At 39.5% G+C, this 23,288-nt stretch overlaps 1 protein-coding gene and 1 long non-coding RNA gene across 3 annotated transcripts in view; one reads left to right on the top strand and one right to left on the bottom strand.

Annotated features, from left to right (window-relative positions):
- Window positions 1-1,153: 1,153 nt before the first annotated feature.
- Window positions 1,154-4,613, bottom strand: LOC105101099 (uncharacterized). The gene is made up of 3 exons (XR_838258.3): window positions 4,348-4,613; window positions 2,783-2,829; window positions 1,154-1,280 (listed from the first exon to the last, which is right to left on the bottom strand). It is a non-coding gene; the product is annotated as an uncharacterized LOC105101099 (long non-coding RNA).
- A 348-nt stretch (window positions 4,614-4,961) lies between these two features.
- The window catches only part of MSRB3 (methionine sulfoxide reductase B3), a 150,908-nt gene continuing 132,581 nt past the window's right edge, over window positions 4,962-23,288 (top strand). Inside the window, exon 1 of one of the 2 annotated variants that reach the window (XM_010994208.3) lies at window positions 4,962-5,030. The gene's annotated coding sequence lies outside the window, so the exon portion shown is untranslated. Of the gene's footprint in view, window positions 5,031-5,576; window positions 5,670-23,288 lie in introns of those variants that run through there. The other variant, XM_064491734.1, reaches the window with a different exon arrangement.

Below are 23,288 nucleotides of genomic sequence, written 5' to 3'. Positions count from 1 at the left end.
CCACTGCTTCCTCCCTACTCCGAAATCACCATTACCTTTCACGGGGATTACTTCAAGGACCTCCTGGTCTCCCCTTCTGTTTCTTACTCCCTAACAGAATAGCCAAAGTTACTCTGTTAAAGTGTAAGTCAGATCATGGTGCTCTTCTGCTTGAAACCCTGTAGTAGCTTCCCATCACTCATAATGAAGGCCAAAGTCCTTATAATAACCCATAAGGCGCTACATGATTGCCTCTGGAGCCACATCTTCTAATGCTTCCCCTACAGGGGCCCTTTTCACTCTCTTCTCCCCATCCGGCCTCCTGGTTGGTCCTCCTACAAGGCAGGCCTGCTTCTGCCTGGGGCGTGGCCTTTTCACTTGCTGTTTCTCTCTCCCAAATACCCTCATGGCTTCCCCCCTTTTTTCATGTCTTTAATGTTACTTCCTCAACACTTTCAGCAACCTTCCCTGCCCTATTTCTCTTATTAGCAGTTTATCACTGTAGCATACTAAATATTTTACTGGCTTATTGTTTATTGTCTATCCAGCATATAGTAAGCATTCAATAAATATTTGTTGAATTAATGAACAAATGAATGAATGCAAAGATGATTTTCCTGTGTTGAAAATATTTTTCAAAATGCATTGTGTATTTTGATGGCAATTCTAAAACTGGTTTTCGCAAAATAGTTTGAATAATCGTGTGTGTAGCCTTCTAATCTGATTACTTCGAGGAAGTTAAAACTTAAAAGTATATTTGAAACATAGTTCCTATTAGGAACCTTGGGTATAAATATAAAAAGTAAATTTGAAGAAAATATGTGTTGAAAGGATTACTAAATCTGAATAGACTTCCTTAAGAGCTGATTATGAATACAAATGTAGGCCTCTGAGCTGTGAAGAGAAACTATGAGTCATTTCAGATGGAGGAAATCATAACAGATAAGGCTTAAAGGCAAAGAGTGACTTTGTGGTGACTGAAAGTTAGTAAGCAATAAATAAAAGTAACTAGTATTAGTTCTAGATTGACATTTATTAAGGATTTACCATTTTGCTAGCATAGGGCTAAGTACAAAGCATCATGAGTGGTAGGTACTTTTATTTTTTTCCATTATACAGAGAAGAAAGAATATCAAAGCTTAGAGTAATTAAGTAACTTACCCACTGTCTCAGAAGCTTTATCGGCAAAGGTAAAACTACCGCAGAATTTCCTGAAGCACCGTTTTGGAGGGCAACATTCCATTTCTAAGGAAGCCCAACACAGCCAGGGTTTTCTCTGCCACTGGATCAGACTGGAGCCACTTTGGATGAACAACACATGAAGGTGCTGGTTGGCAGTTAGAGCTAAGTTGTGCAAAAAAACCCACACCTTCCAGCACTGGACACACACACACACCATAGGTGAGATGCTCTCGATATAAGTGCTCAGGAACAGAGACCAAGTGAAAGAGTAGAATCAAGTCTTCCATCAGAATCTTCCTGTCTCAACTAAAAAGTATTCTCATGCCTCTCCTCCCACCCCTTTATTCTGTGTGTGTAGTTGATTTTGCATATACTGCTTTATGTGGTACAATCTTGCCAAATCCAAGCAGCTTTGCTGGTGTAGAGAGGATTATTTAATTCTCTGCAGTATCGAAAGTCTTGTTAAATCTGTATTACTTGTTGTAGCATATCCACAGCCAAAGCTGGTAGAATCAGGCAGCACATCAATCATGGAACTACAATCTTCAGATCTCTCCAGAATTAATCAACAAAGGGAATGGCCTCAACTGTGTAAAATTTAAAAATACCATTTGAAATGCAAACCATTTTACAATGAAAAGAAGGTTTTTCTGCTCACTTTAATTCAGCCTTTCGTTTAAGAGTCCTTGTCATTTCAGTGCACTGGTGACTGGGGGCTGAAAGGGTGTTATGGAGGTGGAAATCCTTTTTCAGAATCTGGGGGGAAATGTCTGGTGTCTCCCTTAGCCAGTCAGCATTGACTTTGTGTCCCTCGTGTTGCTGAGAAGAGTTCTCCTCAACTCTCTTCCCACTCCAGCACCTTGAGGCGTAGGGGCATGCTCCCCTCAGTATAAAACCTTTTCTCAGCAGGGGTAAGAGTGACAACATTCTACTTCCCAGTTCGGGAAAGCGGGATTTGGGGAGTTTGGATTGAGTGTAGTTAGAAAAACTTTCTTGTTGAGTGCATCTCTTCCCAGATCTGCCGCAGAGACTCAGGTTGGTGAGAATATTGACCTTCACATAAATTGGGTTTTGTTACAATTCAGGCCTCCCTCCTCCAGATCTGGTTGTTTAGTATTTACTAGCATACCACTGGGTTGGGGGAGGGATGGCATATAGGGACAGAGGAAGCCGTTACCTCCTCTGGGTCCTCTGTCTTAAAAACAAACATTGTTTAAAGTAACATGGTAACATGATTGTTATTAAGATTATAATGACAAAGGCATTGGAGAAAACATTGTGAAATATATGATTTAAACTACAAAGCTCATAGGAATGTGGTCAGAGGGTAGTGGCTTTTATGTTCCTGGTACCCCTCAAAGGCACAGGTCCCCACCCCAAGGCCCACAAAGGATGACCTGACAAGCTAGTTAAGTCTCTGGTCTTATTTCCACATGTATTCTTTGCCCCTATTACTTGAGGTAACCTGAGTGCACACCCGTTACTTAACACCACAAGAGCCCAATGAATACAGTTTTTGAATACCCTCTTTCTTTTAAAAGAGAAAAATGGGACTGAGTAGTACAGTAAAACGAGTATATGTGGAATGTGGAATGAGGTTTGAGTTCCAGTACTAACTCACCTCTTCCTGGTAGCATAATTTACTTAGGTACGCCTCAGTCTCCTGAGCTGTAAAATAGGGATAAAAAATAAGCTCAAAGATATTTGCAAGAATTAAATGAAATACCATGTATAAAACAACTAGCACACTGTCTGGTACTTACCATGTACTCAGTAAATTTTTTTTTCTCTCCATTCTTTAACATATTTATTCAAGCCTTTAGAACAGCTGCTGGTATTGCTGTAAAGTTATCCGAGCTAATACAATTAATTAATCTGTCACTTGTATTAACATGCAGTTGTGGTATTGCATTCTTTATAATTTTATGTTTTGGTAATTAAGGTCAACTAAAATATTTTAAGTGTAGCCAAAATTACTACAGTCCTTTGAAACAAGCTTTTCTCTGCACTTAGGGAGGTCCTATATGTCATTCTACAAATGGCAGTGCTCATTTTACTTTTGTTTTTAAACAAATATTTAAACTATGAGCAAAGCAACATGTGGGGGAAGTAAGAAAAAGTGATGCTTATGTAGTACAAAATATACAAAAAAGAGGAGAGGGAGGGGATACTTAAGAGGTTCCTAAGTATGCCCTTTCAGATACTCAGCTTCAGGTAATTAAACTGAATAATAATGCCACGTGTCTTTTAAATCCCTACTTTACTGTACTACCGTTTACTTACTGTTAGTTTACTTAGGTCATCTGCCCTTCGTCCCATTATCACTGCTAGTACATGAGGGTGAAATCTGCCCATTTGCCAGGAGTAATTCATGGGATGTGGTTTTCTCAGTAACAGATGATTTAAGGGGAGCCACTCGCAGATGGACTGGTTTTTGGCATATGGGCCTTAATACTTTGCCAGAATTGAATTGGTTTTGAAATAAAAGTTTCTGATTTTCAAATATAGCATTTTCAAACAAATAGTGTGATATACAAATTACCATACTTTAGTTCATGTTAGAATAATTCACACTCTAAATCTGTTTGACTTTTGCCCCTTAAGTATTTTGCATCAATAAATCATTTCTGTAGCATCTTAAAAAGGTCCTAAGTAATTACATAACATCCTACATCTCCAGGGCCTGTTCCATTAGAGCAAGTAAAACAACAAAACAGTAATTAACATAATTATGTCGTCTTGGAAACGCTAAGGGTCATTTGGACTTGACGTCTGGAGGAGTTATCAGTGCCAAAGAAAAGTCAAGCAACTATTGGCTTAGGCCTGTAGTTAAACATCTGGGACTGACATTTTTGGTCATCAGGTAGCACCTTTTGAATAAGCTTGCCCTTCAGACAAGCTACTATAAATGCAAAACCAGTGTAAGGGGGATGAAGAGAGGTTGGCGGTGAAAAGAACGACCGATCTAAAGAAACATCAGCCTTTAGCTAGTGTGAAAAACTATTGTCACTCAGCCTGCCTCAACTCCATACACGGTGTTCAAATAAAAGTGTGGGCAGAGCCACTTTGTAATTTTGGCACACACCCACACACCCACCCGCCCCTGGTGTAGAGGGCCCACTCACCTGGAACTCAGGAGGGTGGTTTTATGTGTAATGCCTGTTCGTTTAGTATAGGTTGGCTCACCTGAGTGTGTGCATAACTGGCAGCGCCACTCCAGCCTCACCTTCCCACACTCAGAGCAGCACTTTCCAGGTCTTTTTATCTCCTTACTCCCAACGCTCTCAACTGATCAGGGACATCGCAAGAGTCTTCTCAAACCCCTTTAAATGTCTTCCCGCGGGTCCCTGGCTCGCTGTCGGGTCTCCTCGTGGTAGTTCCTCTCTTTTCTACCCCTACAGGGGTCTTAGGTGAGACTGGTGGGTGGGATGCTCGGCTCTGCAGCTGGGCCCCAAAACTGGAAAGGGATGCCCTCTGGCAGACGGATTCCACCTCCCGGTCGCGCTCGGCAACCGGCAGCCTTGGGGCGGCAGCGGAGGAGGATTGGGAGGAGGAGGAGGGAGTTGGCCGCCGCCGAGGCCCGGGCAGCGGGCCCCGTCCTCGGCGGGCGCGCTCCGCGATCCTCCCTCGCTCGTCTCCTATGCTCATATTTGGACTCGGCCGCCAGTGCCCAGGAATTTCCCGTCATGCCTCCCGCCGCCCCGTCCGTCGCCCAGAGCCGGGGAGGACGGGAGGGAGGCTCGGACAGCGGCGGCGGCGGCGGCGGCGGCTCCCTGGCCCTTCCATGAGCCGGCGGTGGACCCTCCCGCGCCCCCTCTCGCTCTGCCTCTGCCTCTGCCTGGCCGCGGCGCAGGGAGCTGCTCAGTCTGGTGAGTTCGGGCTCCCTCCTCGCCTCGCCTCTCCTCGCCTCGCCTCAGCCCTCCTCCCCGACCCTGCCGAGTTGAGGTGTGACCCCGACCCTAGCTCTCCGCCGAGCGCCGGCTGCGCCCCCTTCAGCCTCCTGCGGGGAGCACCCCCTTTCCTGAGCCGAGGAGGGGCGCGGGCGGTGACAGGCGGGTGGAAGGAGGTCAGGGCTGGCGTCGCCCCCGCCGACGGGAGGCGTCTGGCTGCCTCGCTGACACCTTATCCCGTCCCGGAGCGAATCTGACCCGAGGGAGGCTCTCGCCCGACGCGGGCCCCCGAGGGAGGGGCCTGGCGGGGCGGCCGGGGAGGGGACTCCTCCTCCGGCTCGGGAGAGCGTCGGACCCGCGGCGTGGGCCACCCCGGTGCCCCCTGCCCCGCCGCCGCCACCGCTCAGATAACGGGTCCTGGCGCGTGGGAACGGCCAGTCAGGCCCGCGCGTCCAGAAGGGGCGTGGGGCGCGGGGCAGCGTCGGGAGCGGCGGGCGCGCGGCGACGAGGGGCGCACCCAGAGACGCACGGCCGCCCGCACCCGCCGCGGGGTCAGGCTCCTGCGGGCCCGGCTGGTGTTGAATAGGCCAGAACCCAACAAGACCCTGAGTTTGTCAGGTACCAGTTTTATCTTGTTTTTAAGCGGAAAAAGAGCATTCGAGTCCGGTTTATAAGTTTCACCCTGGACTCTTTCCAAGTATATGATAGAAAGGTGCCATTCCTGCCTTATTTGGTTTAGGACTATAAGCTATCAAGTTGGGGTAATTTTGCAGTCTTAACAGGATGATTTTTAAAGATAGCTTGCTGTAAATCATGTGGAAAATGTCAGCGAGGAATTTTTTTTTTCTTTACTTAAGATTATTATAAAAAGTAATTATTTGGAAGCCCAAATGTAGAGTTTAAGGTAAATGTGAAATTGCATGAACTCACATTCTTTTTCATTAAAGGTTATTACAAGATATTGAATATAGTTCCCTGTGCTGTGCAGCAGAAACTTTTTAAAATCTATTTTTATATATAGTGGCTAACATCTGCAAATCTCAAACTCCCAAATTTATGCCTTCCCACTCCCTTTCCCCTGGTAACCATAAGGTTGTTTACTATCCCTGCGAGTCTGTTTCTGTTCTGTAGATGAGTTCATTAGTTTCCTTAGTTCTTAATTTTATGTGGAATGGAAGAACAGAAAATATAATTCCTCAGAGTTGAGCTTTCTTAGGAAATTTTAGTTTGCTTTTGTGTTTGTCACGGATAGACTAAACTGTCAAAATAAGGTATGGCTAACAACTAGGACTTATAAATTGGTTGAAAGCTGACTCCATTAAGCATAGATTATATTCAGCACCTTCTGGTCAATTGCTTCATCTTGCCATTTGCAGTGTTGGTGGCAAAATTAGATTTTAAAAGGTAGTTTTATCTATGAAATAACTTTTAGGATTCTTGTAACTTACAAAATTGTCAATTCAGATTGATGGGAGATTTTTATACATAGTATGTGCAGCTTATCAGTGTTAATTTAAGTTATGATATCAATTTCATGTTTGCTTCTGATTAATAACATTTTTCAAAATACTTTTTATGGATTTATATTTTAGGAGTAACTTTACTAGCACTTCTTGGGGAACACAACAGGTTCTAACTTCACAGTTTATCAACGGTCTTCTAAAAAATACTGTGCTGCACGATAAAGGATAGATTGTACTGCCGGAGATTATGGTTTTCTTTTTTCCTCAGTGATGTGTTGACTTAATACTTGTGGTAAAGCAGCCCTTGAAGACCAAAATCCACTGTACTATGCCCCTTGCCAGCAATTTTGAAAACCAAGTCTATATTTGGACCATTTAGACATTTATTCTTTTAATTTTGGTCCCAGCTGACATATAAGTCTAATTTCTGGTGACTTTTATTAGCGCCCTATGTGAATGTCTGGAATTTTTTTTATATGAAAATAAGTAGCTCTCTGCCATTTAGAATTTTGTCACAGTGCCTAAGCTTCCTGTCTGCCAAGGCTGCAAGCATACAACTTCATTTAGGTTTTAAATCAACATACAGTTTTTTTGGCTTTTAAAGGTGCTTGGTCTAATATCTCAACTAAAATGTTAACCCATTTGGTTAGAAATCTTTACTGTTTTGCTAAACTTAAGTAACAAGAATATTCAAAAAATGTCCCAACAGTAGTATTTGTAGATTTTCCTAATACAACTTTTCCTTTATAATTAAAAAAATAAATTGCCAACCCTTAGGGCAACTTTAGGAATAATGCTTTTTGTTTCTGTCATAATCTGTTTACAGTTCCTTTGATTTTTATTTCACTTGTGTTACTACAGTTAGGGACTTGGTTGATTAATTTGGTCTGGATGTTTAGCTTCCTTCTCTGTAGAATGATGAGGCTGGGCATAGTCTCCATGTCCCTTCCAACTCCAGAATCTTACAATATTGTTTTTGTTTATGTAATTCTGCAGAGCCACCTACTACGCTGGTTCAAACTTCTGATTGTCAACTTTGACTTGCTATTCATGTTAAACTGGTCTACCTGTCGTCAGATCTGATGGGTGTGGATCCAGCTTTGGGGAGCTTGGATCTGACTCAGCAAAGTCTTGATACCTGGCCCATCACACAGACACATACACCTGGACAGACTTCCACGATATTAAAGTTCTGTTTATTTTCTCCCCTCATCTAACAGCAGAAAGTGCTGGTTATGTCTCAGGGTTAATGCCTAACTGCTCTTTAGGGATAGTTAAACCAGGCCCTAAGATGGTTTGTTATTCAGTTTTGGAATTTGGGTCCCGGTTAGGGATACCGCTGGAGAGGACCCAAATCTGTGTGTGGTTGGGAGAGCTGTGGCTAGTTACTTGGGAGCATTCCAGATGAAATGCCCTAATTGGGTTATGACTTTTAAAATCATACCTCAGAGGAGACTTAATTGGACCTACCCATCTGGTTTATTCAGAATTAAATTGGCTTTGGGTAGGAGGGTAATCAGATAGCTATTTAATTTACCAGTTGTTAGTTAGCATCTTTGATTCAAGGCTTTACCTTGAATATTTGTTTATTTTCTCCTTCCTGAGCATGTTAGGTTTTCCTTTTACAATGCTCAGCACAGTCCCAGATCCCTGTTCACGTATTTGTCTCTATAGCATACTAAAATCATATGTATGGCTTTTAAGGAAATACATATGAAAAGAAAGTATAGGAAAAGTAGATCGGTAGTAAATCAACCAATTGACCTTATGGAGGATTTGGTTATTGCCTCATTTTAGTTTCTGTTGCAAGGAACAGAAATGAACTTGTATTAGTTTTAGGAAAAAGAAAGAAAGGGATTTGATGAAACCCAAGTGCAGACAGACTTTACTAGGGACTGGGGACTGGAAAACTTGGAACTTTCCCTGCCTCTAGTCTTTGCCTTTCTTTGCTTCATTGTTCTCTCTTTGCTGAACTTTTCTTCTTTTTTTCTGTGTTCACGGTTATATGAGGCTACTCAGCAGCTCCTGAGTAAATACTTAGTAAACACTTTATGTGTCCCTCCAAGCACAGGTAGAGACAAAAATCAATGAGCCTTGATCCTGAGATCCTGCGAGAGAGAACCTGACAGACATAGTCTGGGTCACATGGTTGATCTAGGTTTTTCTAGAACCTAGGTGTCTTCTAATTCTAAGGTGTCTTCTAATTCTAGACTTCTTTGTATTATGTAATGCAGACACATGGTTTGATTTTGCATTTTTATATTTTATGTTATGGGGTTATTAGTCCTTAAAAAGTATAATTTTCTCTTGATTGCAGTGTGTGTATAGAAGTGTGTCACCTTCAGTGGAATCCTAAGATGTGTGAGCAGTTCATTCATGCTGTGTCAGGAATGCTGAAGAGGAAGCCTCTGGGGTAGCTCCACATTCAGGAATGATTATGCAGCTCAGGATCCAACTCAGCTTTGAAAATCCTGTCTAATAACAGCTAGTCCATCCTGTAGATAATCATCTGCATATTTCAGAATTCACTGAAGTAAAATGCTGAGCTCAAATAGCTCTTAAGGGTTAATTCATTAAAACTATGTAAATGATCATGAGAGACATTCAAATTAGTAATAGCTTAGGGTCCAAGAGTGCATCAGTTTTTTTTTTCCCTATCTCTCACACTTCTAGAATTTTCCACCTCTGCCTTTCCTTTAGACTGTTACTACTGCCTGGGACACCTTTCTCTCATAACCTGTTGAAGTCCTTAAGGGCTCTGTTGCATGGTATTTTGTGAAACTTTCTTCATCTCTTAGAATTTGTCATTTCCTTATGCTTCTAAAACATTTTGTACCTTGACTGGAGCACGATTTTACCACCTTTCATTGTAAAGTCCATACTCATTCATCTCCTTGATTTGACTCTAAGTTCTGTGAGGCCAGTGAATCAGCCAGAAGAACTCAGACTGTTAGCATCCAATGTCCCAGGTATAATGCTTCCAACTTTTTCAAAAGTTCTGAAGCTTTTATGACATCCTTCTTGTCTCTACCTTCTTCTTTTGACATTGAAGCTCAGTCACACTATAATTCGTGGTTAGTTCTTGTCTATTTTCTAGATTTTATAGGCTTTTCCATGAATACTCTAGTTTCCTGTGTGAGGATCAACTACATAGAATGATAGGATGTTTTCCTATAAACTGAGATGGCATAGGGAAGGAGAATATAGCAAACTCATGTGGAAGGAAATTGACTTTTGTTGAGTCCTCAGTATTTACCAGATCAGATAGGGCAGGTGTAGAAAACAATTGGAGCATATATGAAGGTGAATAGTGGGAAAATAAACTATAAAGATGGAAAATTAGGTTTGGCCTACAACGTGGAAGGCTTTTAATGCTAGGTGAGGAAATTTGGACTGGGTTTAGTGAGATATGAGATTGAAGTTTTTTTGGCCCTGGAAATGTCATAATCAGATTTGAATTATAGGATATACTATCTAATAATTCAGAGGATGAACTGAATTGGGAAAGAAACTGTTGGACCAATAAAGACAGGTCATAAGAGTTTTTGCTAGAGAATGAAAAGACCTGAACTAGGGTAGTAGCAATAGGATTGGAGAACTGTTGCTGAAGTAAATTGGACAGAAATAAACAATTAATTGGATGTAGGGAAAGAGAAGGATGAGAAAGGTGATGGTAAGATGTTAAGCCTGGGCGATTAAGAAAATGTGAACTTAGAGCAGGTTTGTAGATGGGAGTAAAAAATAAGTTCTGTTTTATTTAATTTTTTTTACGAGACTGACACGCTTATGTATTTTTTTTAATTTTCTTTTTCTTGAACGATTTAACCTTTTTTTTTCTTTTACTATTTCACATTTTTATTTTTATTTTTGGGGAGAGGAGGTAATTAGGTTTTTATTTATTTATTTTTAATGGTGGTACTGGGGATTGAACCCAGGACCCTGTGCATACTAGGCATGCACTTCACCTCTGAGCTATACCCTCCCCCCCAATAAGTTCTGTTTTAGATCTATTGCATTTGAGGCACTGGTAGAATGTTCATGTGGAGATGTGTAATACAATTAGAAATGTGAGACCGTCACTTGGAGAAATGGGAGTTGGAGATAAAAGATGTATGAGTAAGGAAAGTTAAAAGTAAAGCGGAGAAGAAACATTTGTTGACTGGAGTAAGAGGAAGGGCACAAGAAAATCATCATAAAGAAGATATAGTTTGATCTGGCTTTGAAAGATGCCCAATCAGTATATGGCATTCTGTCCATGAGCTTTCCTTATTTAGAGGACACTACATTTACTCCCTCCACAATTAGTACATGGGGAACATTGAACAAAGGATACTGTAGCCAGAATGACCTTCCGAACTGCAAAATTGTTGCTGCTATTTCTTTGCTTAATCTCTTTCAGTGGCTTCTTATCTTTCTTAAGATAGAGGACTAACTCCTTAAAAGTTTTCATCATCACCAAGCCTTGCTTTCCTCTGTACTCTGGGCTTCCTACAAGTTGTTCAGTTGACCCTGAAAATGTGTTCTGCTGTCTCCTCCCTGTTCCTCCCTTTACCTTCCCCAAGAACATGAAGCAGATTCGATTCCTACCAGATGCAGGACTCTGGCTTTTTTTTTTTTTTTTTTTTTTGGTCCTTTATAGGCACTTCTTATTACCATGAATAGGTTCTTATCCATAAAATAAATATTGACAATTTCCTAGTCTATAATAAAATAATTTATAATAAATTACATCCCTTCCCCTTTTTTACAGAATTCATTGCTTCTCTTATCTCTTCAAGTGTCACCTGCAAGGTTCTTGAACACTTGAGTTGGCCACGCTGGCCACTGTGCCCTGACTCTGTTGCTTGGCTGTGGCAGCCTGGAGAAGCACTCTTCCCTGGCATTTGTATAATCGGGTTGCCCAACTGTGTGCTGATTTGGAAACTGTGAGATAAATTCTTTATACCTGACTTCCTGAAAAAGAGTGGAGGGAATTTACTTCATTGAGAGGACTTATCTGGACAGACTAGATAGAGGTTTGTAAAGTATGGAGATGGCTGAAGGTGAAATAGAGAAAAAGTGCTGGTGTAGGAAGTGTGCTAGCTTCCTGACCAAGGGTAGATTCTGATCCTAAGTTTCTAAAAACAGTACATTATTCATAACATTTGTCTCAAGTGACATACTCATGTTCAGTATACAGGATCAAGAGTAATTTCTAACTCAGTTAAAAAAGGGGGGGGGCCCTCTCATATGCTAGTAGTTGTGCTTTTAGTAGCTGTTAACTGAGAAAATACGTAATAACAAAAAGTCACTATAAAATTTGGGGTTTTTTTTTTAATATAAAAGCATTCTCATATGCTTGGAAAATCCACATATGTGGAAATTATGAGTCACAGAATCTATAGACAACACTTGATTTCTTGCTTTGTGGATACTCTCAGGGAGGTTCTGGTCTCAACTTTCAGCGTCTCATTGTTGCCTCACTTTAGAATGTGGGGGAGACTCTTGTTTGAAAATATGAGCAGTAGCTAAACCTTTGCAGTGACAGGAAAACTTCTCAACATCTTCTTTCAACAGCAATTGCCTGTTTGATGCCAGGCAATGTACTTTATGCTAAGACTGGGCCATTAAATAATCTCAGGGGTTAGTGCATGAACACTTTAAAAGTTATATTTTCAGATATAGGAGCATGATTCTTAGGGCTACTGTGCTGTTTTAAAGATGAAAACTAGTAGATGGTTTGCATACAAGTACTTATCTCCTGCAGTCTCTGTTGTGGCCATGGCGTAACAGTCTTCTGTTACTATAAATTACCCAGTGAATTTTTATAGTTTGTTGGACCAGTTGTTTTACTTAAAGGCAAAAAAGAAAATCCAAACAAAACCAAACAAATGAATCCTTCAGTACACATGTTAAGGCAGCATTGAACGTAAGCCCATGTTACATGTTAAGAGTCCTTAATAATATCAGGACAGCCCTTGTATAAATCTGAGAGCCCAGGATTTATATTATTCTTTCATTTCTCTTGCTTCTATTGTGTTTGGTTGTCAGAGAATCTGGGCTTGGTTAGGGTTGGGAGAGATCTAAGGTGACTGTTACAGGTGGATGCTTCTTCTACTTCAGATCAGTGTGTAAGTAAGGAAGTGCAGGGCCGTGTCTCCGGGTACTCAGTACGAGAGAATAGATAGGACAGTGGGTGAGGGGCCGCGTGTGGTCCCACAGTAACTGAGAGTGAAAAAGAAAAAGTACACGCACTGTTGTCATCGTTCCGATTTCTTGGTGTGTGGATGTGTCTTCTAGTCAGACCACCTGCAGAGGCTGGGAAGGGGATTGAGCTGAAGGCAGAGGGTGTTCACTTCTGTGCAGAGCCAGCTGAGAAACTGCAGATTCATTAGCAGGTCTGCATCCATTCGTGTGACAAGGGAGTCAGTATAGTCACTTGATAGCGACTTGGAAGACTCGGTTTCCTAGTCCTGTTCTTGCCTAAGGCACTTAAGTTTCTTGTGCCTCAGTTTTCACATCTGCCAAATGAACAAAACAGGCTACAAAATGAATGAATACCTGATGTTGCTTTTGCATTAAGATTCTGTAATCTATGGTTTCCCTAAAGGTCTCCAAGTAGCTTTCATAATATTTAATGGAAATGGCATGATTAATAAATTATACAAAAGTGTACATTCTCTTTTTATATTTGGTTCAAGCTGTCTATTTTGTGGAACTATATATCAAGGTAATTCTGAGTCTAAGATCTTATGTTTGAAACTTGTAGCCTAGTGTGCCCAGTAATCTGATCCATAAGCAAAGTTACATAACCTTTTTAAAGATTTAGTACTTATTTAGAGGATAGGTTACAGTTGTATTAGATGCATCATATTAACTATACCGTCTAAAAAGTAATGGCAGTAAGCACTAGAAATTATGTTGGTTGTTCTAAATGTGCAGCTAAAACTCACCTATTTAGGCTTGGTAATATATCTCAGATGGGAAAAAGTCCTCTTTTATCAGGGTATGCTGCTCATGGAATTTGCCTTTGACCATTCTAGAAATATATTTAACTCTTAAAGCTAGTTAATTTAGTCTTATCATTAAAGAAGAAAATCTTTTCCATTGGACTTTAAAGAAAAAAAAAACTTTACTAATTTGAGAAGTTAAAAAAAGTATCTTCTCTTGCCTTTAAATGTATTGGTAAGTTTTTGCCCTTTTTATTATAAACTATTTCACACACACAAAAAGAATATGTAGCATCTATACAAGACATGAAGAATAATTGTTAAAAATCTAGGTGCCCCCCACTCAGCTTCCGGAGTGCTGTTGAAGCTGCCTGTGCAACCATCACCAGTCACATCCTCCCTTCTTAGAGGTACCCACAGGCATGCACTTTGTGATTATCACTTAACACAAATGATGACTGATAAGCTCTTGCTTTCTTTATAGTTTTACCATAGGTATATCTTTACATACTTTATCGTTTAGTTTTGCATGTTTTGGAACGCTGTATAAATGGTATTATAACTTCCATAACTTGCTTTTTTCCCCCCATGACATTATATTTGTGTTATCAATACTGGTGTATATAACTTGTTTTTTAGAGATTAGCATTTCTTTTATTAGCTGTATGTTTTTCTACTTTTTAATTATTTCTGCTCCTTGCACATCTACCCATTAGGGTTCTTGTGTTTTCCTATGGAGTCAAATCTTTGTATTTTCCCCATTGCTTTTATGCTTCACCATCCATGTATCACGTGATAATAATGATGATAGTGATAATAATAATAGCAAATACATTCAAATGCTACTGTGTGGCAGGCACTAGTTTAAGTACTTATTGTTTACATATATTAACTCATTTCATGCTCATGGCAGCTTTACCCAGGAGGTACAGTATTATCATGGTAACTCACATATTAAGGCTAGGCCTGGGTACAGAGGCATTCAATCATTTGAATGCAGGCAGTCTGGCTCCTGAGTCCATGCTCTTCATCATTACGCTATTCTGACTCCTTATGGAGTCTTTTCTTTTAATTATATTCTTTCCCGTTTAACTTTTTAAGGTATTGAGATGTTTCTGTGGCATTCAAAAAAGAATGGTCATAGTATGTTGTTCAGATTGGTTCTTTTGTGCAATACCAGTTGTTTAAGGTCATGCCAGTTTAATTTGCTTCATGTTTAGACCATGACTTTCTTACATGTGTGTGTTTTTTTTCTCAATTTTCTGGGATTTATTATTGCTTTTTCTTTTTCTAATTAGAAGGAAATAGTATGCCCTCTTCATTATCCTTTAAAAATCTTTCAGTTTTTTACTTTTGGTGTGTGGTTTGGAATTGATTCCATCGATTCCCTGTGCTCATTTGGGCCAGTTTCTTCATATTTAGACAATGACATCCTCTTTAAAAACATACGTGAATAACCTTACATGAATTACTTAATCTTTCTGAGCCTTGGATTTCCCAACCAAGTTACTTTGTTAAGTGTGATTATTTTATTGACCAGACACACGTCATTGTTAATCAGAACTTCTGTGTGTGTGATATAACCAAGTACAAAATAATCAAGAGAGATGATGAAGGAAAATAATTAAATAAAGGAAAGTTCTTGATAGTGGTTGGAAACCACTAATTTCCCCCATCCCTCTAAATTACACAGCAAAAATCTTAGGCATAGAGAGATAAAAGCCCTTTGTATCCTAACTTTCTTTGGTATCACTGTATTTTTTCCTAATTGGATTAATTTCCTAATTACTTCACTATTCTCTTATATTCTGTGACTTCATGATGCCTTCAGATTGTCCAAACTCTTGGATCCTCTCATAATATCCCTTATTTAAACATGCTTAAATTTGTTTCACCTTAAAAAACAAACAAAAAGCCGTCTCAGCTTGCCATCCTCTGTGACCAAATTATCTTACAAGTTGTTTGCATTCTTACTGTCACTCTGCCATCCATCCAAAAATATATGTTGAGTGTATGTTACATGTCTGGCACTGACTCATCTAATCTCTATGATGCAGTAGGAACCAGAGACGAAGGGTTTTCATTTCTAGTTTGGAACCAGCACATCCTGTAGTAGAAAAAGGAAGAAGACCATTTTGTGGTAGGAGCAAGAGGAAGGATAGTTAGAGTTGAAGGTAAAAAGAAGGGCCAGCTCATATGGGGCTTCTACACCATTGTGAGGAGTTTAGATATTATTTTGTGTGACAGAAGCCATTAGGGGGTTTTAGGTAGGCGGTGGCAAGATCTGATATGCTTTTAAAAATAATCATTCTGGCTGCTGTGTGGAGAATGGATGGGAGGGGCCAAATGTGGAAGCAGGTGGACCTCTTAGGGCTAGTTCGGTGGTTCAGATAAGAATTGATAATGGTTTGGACCAGGGTGCTGGTGACAGAACTGATGAGTGGCTGTGGAGTAGAACCATACAGGCTATTCCACTGAAATTTCTTTGATTGAAGCCACTCATGTTGTCCATATCACTAAACCCATTGGACTCAATTTGGTCCCTATCTTCCTGACTTCAGGGCATTTGATACACTGACCACTCATTCCTAGAAATATTCTTTTCTCTTAGCTTCTAACACTGCTATTTTTAGATATATGGTCTTAGGCAAATTAATTAAATTATCTGTGGCTTGGTTTCTTCTCTTGAGGAATGGGGATAGTGGTGTTCCTACCACATGGGTTATTGTAATCATTAAGTGAGGTAGCAAATGTGAGTTACTTAGCACAGAGTGTTCCACAGAGTTAATTCACAGTCCATGTTAGCGAGCAACATCGTCATCACCATTCCTGTCACCATCATCATCGTTGTTGTTCTAGAAGAACACTTTCCTTGACCTCTACCTTCTTTGGCCACTACTCCCTTTTGGTCTTCTTTGCCAATTCCTTCTCCTCCAGCTCACCTCTAAATGTTGAGTTTCCCCAGGGCTCTGACATGTTCTTAGCAATCTTATTTACTCTATGGCTTCAGTTCCATTTGATAAATTAACTCCCCCCAAATTTACCCATAAGCCTAGTTCTATATGTAAGCCGTGATCCTGTATATCCACTTGCTTTTATATCATTTCCATTTGATTGGCTGTGTCTTAGGTACTTTCAACATGTTAAAAACTTTTTTTTTTTTTTTTTTTTTTTGCCCAATCTTAAGCCTCCCACCTTTTCCTCTAGCTTAGTAAATGGTATTACCATGTGCCCAATTGCTTGAGCCAGAGCTGGAGGTCTCCTGAATTTTTTTCCTATCTCATGCCCTGTATCAAGCTTTTGCCCAGATTTCTGCAGTAGCTTCCTAATTACTCTCACTACCTCTGTTCTAATGCCACTCCCATCCATTTTCCACCTTTCGATCATGACAGTCTTTTAAATGCGAAGAGCTGATCATGTTACTCTTCTTCAGTTACCTCTCTTTCTTTTTAGGATCAAGTTCCAAATTCTTATAATAGCTTCAAGATTTGCTTCTGCCCACCTTGTCAGCCTCATCGTCTCCCCCATCTGTTCCTCACTTACACCTCCCAGCCGCACTGCTCTGCTTTCGTAACTCTCAGTGGGCTCCACTCACTCTGATCTCAGGGCTACTGCTTATCTTTTTCTTTGTCTAGAACACTTCATTCCTCATCTTTAATCTGGGCAACACAGTTTTAACCTTTATTCTTACTTTAAATGTTACTACCTGCAGGAAGGCTTCCGTATGCCTCCCAAACTAGGCTACTTGCCTCTGTTTTGTAGGATCTTTATTCCCTCTTTGCCTCTCTGTCTTACTGCATTTGGTGATAATTTCTTTCTCACTAATATGTGAGCTTCATGGTGGCAGGGGCCATAACATCTTAGAATTCTCCCTTTGTCCCCAGCATCTTTTTGTTAGATAGAGTAAAGGATGAATGCAGCGTAGGCTTGCCCAGTTTAGGGAGTGAGAGGCCTTCTAGTGGAATTTGGTGTGTTTCCCTTAATCTTTCAAGGTGATAAAAGGGAGAGAAGAGAAAAGTTTAGGTTTACTGTAGTTTAATTTCGGACTCCAGGGACATCGAACTGGAGGTGGCCTTTGGGTTTCTTTTCTCTGATTGGAGTGACATCAGAATTTACAGGCAGTGCCCCGAGTATTTCCCAGGTTTGATTGTCTTTTTCAAAAGCCAGCCTTGGCAGTGCTTGACAGATCCTTGGTACACTAGGTTTGAGCATCGCCACAGAGCCCCTGTTTAGTGTGGCTTTCAGTGTCAGAAGTGCTTGCCACAGTTACTTGTTGGAGCTCGATATGCCACGTGCCAATTTCCAAGCTCTCCATACCTTTCACCTACATCTTCTCTGGCCTTGGCTCCTCCTATTTAGAATCTTGGATTCTCTTTCACTCACTTGCAGGGACAATGTTTGCACGTGAAATGAGTTGGGAGTTGGCCTTTTCTTCAGCACATCTTCTCTGTGCTTTATCTTGCCAAGATTTTCAAAGTGGGCTTATTCTATTTTAGTTTCCAGTGCTGATGTAGATTTTCCTCTATTTTTATGTTCTGTTTACCATTTCAGTGGGAACTGGTGGGAATCTGATTAAGGGAGAACATGCATGCATTCTCTTTTAAAAGATACTTATTTGTGTTGCCACCTTTGTCTTTGTGCCTGTGTGCAGTCTCTTTTTTTTTTCTGCTTCTTTTCTTTTGATCCCACTATGCCATTGCTTTGTTTTATAACTGTATGAGAGTCATTTTTTATTAGGTGCATTTAACTCATTTATATTTTATGTTAATCATGGACATATTTGATGGTACTCCTTAACCTGTTGTTTTATCCACTTATGATCTTTTCCCCTTGGTTTTCAATCTTTGGTCATGTGGTTTCTATGTTTTATTTGCTTTTATATTTCATAGGGATTTGAAAGAGTAGCATCATATTTTAGGTTCTATTACCTTGAACAAGTGTTTAAAAACATCATCAATCCTGAACTAATCTAATCATTGAATTTTAAAAAGATGTAATAGCATTTGGTGCTTCTCTGCAGGAAGAATTTTGGATTCTTATATTGTTTTGCCTCTCTGCCTTTGTTAACTAAAGTGGGACCTATAGATCTACATGATTACTGCTGAATTGTTATTTTTGTATTCTATATTTACTCTTTTGAGGATTATTTTTAGCTTTTGCATTTAATTATATAACAACATCTACTGTATTCAGTGATCATGATCATACCTTAACTTCACAGTTCTTAAGAATATTTTGATTCATATATCGTTTGGCTAGAGTCTATTCATGAGTTGATGTCTTTTTTTTTCCTTTTTTCTTTTTTGGTAGGAAAAAAATACATGCATGCACGTTTCCTGAGCTCTCCTGTTATCTGAGGGAATTACAGACTGTTTTATGTTAACCCTCCCTTGCAAAACAACATTTAATAGATAAGAGGAATCCAAAAAAAGCATAATTAGGAGGCTTGAAAATGCTTATAGAATCATCTGAATGCAAATAGTACTGTAATGAGGGAATATAGAAAGTTGCTAGCATTCCTCATGGAAGAAGAACCTTGAAACAATGGGATTTACTAGCATCAGATGACAAATCTGTAGCAGTCCCAAGATTACTGCTGGGAATTCAGTACCTCTAATGTTGTAGATAATTCTCAGGGTCATGATGCAAAATTAGCTATAAGTGCTAGAAATGGTTTTATCTTTGAATAAGAGTGAGTGATGTTGGCAGTTTTAATTGAATTGCAACAGTATTTTATAACTGCTATTGATATGTTTAAATTAGAGTTGACCAACGTTTACTTTGTCAAATTCCTGTTTTACAAGTACATTTGCCTCATGTATGCATAAAGTTATATCACTCTATGTAATTGACTGAAACAGTTGATTACAAAACTTGAAAATTTTTTTGTCAGATGATTTTTTGACAATCACTAAAACATAATTGCTGAAATAGAAAATTTAATCTTAAATTATTCCTACCTGAGTTATCTGTTAGATAAGCACCTCATTCTTACCCTGTCCAAAACTGAACTAATTAAACCCTCCAACACACACTCACACACACACACACACACACACACACACACGAACACATGCAGTCTCATGTACATGTGCACATATGCATATGCACTCTCGCATTCTCTCTGTCTCTGCGTGATATCTCAGACCTCCTCTTGCTTTTCCTTCTCCTTAAGGAAAGTAAAATTCACTGAACAGTCTTAGTTACTTTCAAAAACATTATCTCACTTAATACTTCCAAAGCTTAGTGAAAGAAGTGTTATGATCTACATTATGCAGGTGAGGAATCAGAGAAAACTAACTAATTTGCTCAAGATTTGTCAGCTGGTTAAATGACGGAGTCAGAAGTTGAACCCACTTCTAACTCTTTCCTGTATACTGCACTGCCTTGGTATAGTATAGAACTCTGTTCCTGGGGAAAATAGGACATTATGCACAGAGATGGGGGAAAACAGAGGAAGTGACATTTGAGTTCAGTTCTATGAAAACATTTATTGAGCCTTTATTTTACAGAGATGAATACCACTGACTACTCTCAAAGAGTTTATAGGAGAGGCATATATATAAGCCTAAAATTCTAACATGCAATAATAGATACAATAATAGAGGTACTGAAGTAGGAAGTAGTGTAGAGGAAGAATTAATTCGTTTTCTAATGGAAGGGTTGGAGAGAAGGGTGAGAAGAACGGCTGTGAGAAGAAAGTTTCCCAGAGGAGCTGATATCCAAACTGGGTCTCGAACGTTAAAAATGAAGACTTCTTTCTTTATATACTATGGAATATATGCATGCTATGATGAGGGTAGAAAATGTGTGTTGGAAACAGTAAATAGTTGATTATCATTTGGAGAAAATATTTACGTTTTTATTTGACAGATACTTATTGAAGGCTAAGTAGAGATGAGGCATTGGTGAAGTACTAGAGATAAAGTAAAGGGCAAGAGAGTTAACAGGTTGTATAGTATATCAGGGAGTGTTGGGGACTGAAGTTAAAACAGGAAAAGAAGCGAATCTGATAGGCCTTGAATGCCAGGATAGATTGGCTGAATGTTCCCCTGTAGGTGTTAATGAGCCACAGACGCACATATGGTCAGAGCTAGTATACAGCACTTCTGCAGCAGTATGGAAGGTGACTGTGAGGGCTGTTAGGGTAGAGTCAGGAAGACCAGTAAGAGGCCATTGCTATATTCTAGATGGAAGATGAAGAGGAAAGGATGTATTTGAGCAATATCTTGGAAATAAAATTGATAGCACTTGGTGTTGATTCAGTATGAAAGGTTAAAGTAGAAAATGATTGAGGGTGACTCCCAGGTTTGAGGTTTAGTGATTGTGTGGATGGGATGATCAGGAACACATAAAGAATAATAAAGTGATGAAGAAAGAAAGAAAGAAACAAATTGAGTTTTGGATATGATAAATAGTTTGAGATGCACATGGAATACCTAAACTCTTTTTAAAACATGATTTAATCACCTAAATTAATGAAGAAAACCATTGAGGACAAAGTAGAGACAACATTTTCTGAGGTATGTTCTTTCTTTCACTTTATGATCTCATTCAGGGCTTTTCCTTTCTCTAAGTTCAATGTGGTGTCAAAAGATAATTGATAGAGGCCATTAAGGTTTACCTTTCAGTGGAATAGAAGGATTCCATTTTCATAAAATTTCTCCTTTATCTGCTTTATCAGATACAAGCCACAATGCATACCATCATGAGAAATTTATTTCATAATTTTCTTACTTTCTGCAACAGAAAGTAAACTTGGAGGGGAGAGAATGCTAAAATTCTGATACAAGAGCAAATATTTATTTATAGTTTCCAGTGCTAAAACTTTTTATTCTGGAATGGTGGCAAAGTTCTAACTTAAAAAATTTGAAACGTGGTTTATGGGTACATATGCAACTCATTTAAAAAGTCTTTTTAGTGATAGATACAGATAACTGTAGTTTATAGTCCCAGGCATAGGATTTGGTCAACCTGCATTAGCAAGGTTGTCTTTAGATGAAGTGCTCCACTGAGGCACTGCATCTTTTTTGCATGTCTAAGTTTTTTTGTTTTTTCAGGGTTTTTTGGTTTTTATTTTTTTATTTTTTGCACATGGTTCTCTATACAAGGAAACTTAAAGGTGAAAAACAGCAGCCTCCAACTCTGCTCCTTCCTGTCTCTGTCTCTCTCTTCTGAAGAAATGTTTTAAAATTATTCTTCCGATAGTTCCCTAATTTTAGTCAGTACAGTTATAGCACTGTTTCTTCATTCATCAATTTCAGATAATACCCAGTTATGAAAAATAAGGATTTATCTGCTCTTTCCTTCCAGCCTTCTTCCACAGTTTACTGTTTTGTTGATTTTTAGAATTCTCTTAGTGGTTCACCTTTGTAACATTAAATAGTGTATTTGTTTATCAACTTTTGACAGGCTGTGTGCCACGCTGTTGCAACAAAGAGATTCCAAGCAGAGTGACTAACATGAAGTAGAAATTTATTTTTCTCCCCCACAATAGCCTAAGGTCAGTAATATCCCGAAGTTGGGTTGGTAAGCAGCTTTGCTTCACGACTGTCAAGTCTGCCTTTCTCATTAAGTAGCTTCCAGCCCAGGCTCCAAGTGTGCTGCTACAGTTTTTGCTATGTCCCAGGAGGAGAGAGGAAGTCTAAAGCAAGTGACTTTGTCTTTAAAGGAGATGACCTGAAAGATTGCACATCATTTCATTGGCTAGAACTTAGTATCATATTCACAACTAGCTGCAAAGGAGACAGCAAAATGTAGCTCTACGTTCACCCAAAATTTCAGAGGATTCTGTTACCAACAGGAAGAAAGAAGAATGGATTCTAAGGGTCCAGCTGGCATTTTGCAGTCTAGTTAATATCTTCTAATTCTCTGTTTTATAAGATCAAAGTCCTGGTACCCTTTATTCTGCCTTTCTCTCTGGCCATTCTTTGTGTGTGTGTGTGTGTGTGTGTGTGTGTGTGTGTGTATGGTTTAATTTTTTTTAAGTTGAAGTATAGTCAGTTTACAATGTTGTGTCTCTCTGGGCATTCTTTACATTTTGTTAGCTACACACATTTTCTTTTTGTTTTAAAATGTGAAATTGCCAGTTTTACAATCTGTTCTGAAACCACAGCTAAATCTTTGTCTATAGGTTGTCTCTAAAAGCTTGTATCGTTAGCCATAGCGTTTATCTCCAGGTCAAAAAAGTGAGCTATTACAGTTCCTTCTCCTTAGGTCCAAGGTCATGATCCCTTGGCCACTGGAAAGGACAAACTGCATCATTGCAAATGAACTTCTTTTCTTACATTTATAGATTGATTAAAATCAGGGCACTGTATTTCTAAAGTCTGCATCTGGGCACTGACTTGTTAGATCAATAAGAGAAGCTACAGCAGACCTGGTTAGTACCCAGGGAGCTTTCAGTCACTTTAGGAAATAAAATTTTCATATTCAGTCATTTTATTTTGACAGGAGCTACTCAGTCAGTTTTGCAGCTGAGTGAAACCTTTTGTTCTTGAAGGATTGGGACTAATGTGTTAGCCCAAGATGATCCAAGTTGAAGTAGCTCTCTCCTAGCCTTAATGTCTGAATATAAGAGGAGAGCCATGTCCTCTGACCACAGTAAGAATTTCTTTGATCTCTTTGGGATAGTTAGGAATAGAAGGGTGACTAATGAGATAAAGACTTTGGGCTTTTCAAGGTGGTCTGGTTGTCTTTGGCATTGGAATTCTTATCCTTCCAGACTCTGTTGTTTTCCCAAACAAGGACAGCAATCTGGGGTATAAGAGTCCCTGCACCTGAGGAATTTTTAATGTAGTAGCAGAGAGTGAAATAGACTTCAGTTCAGATTCTGGCTCGAGTAC

This window comes from Camelus dromedarius, chromosome 11, assembly GCF_036321535.1.
Source record: "Camelus dromedarius isolate mCamDro1 chromosome 11, mCamDro1.pat, whole genome shotgun sequence".
Taxonomy (NCBI): Eukaryota; Metazoa; Chordata; class Mammalia; order Artiodactyla; family Camelidae; genus Camelus; species Camelus dromedarius.
This window is presented reverse-complemented; position numbering and strand designations above follow the sequence as displayed.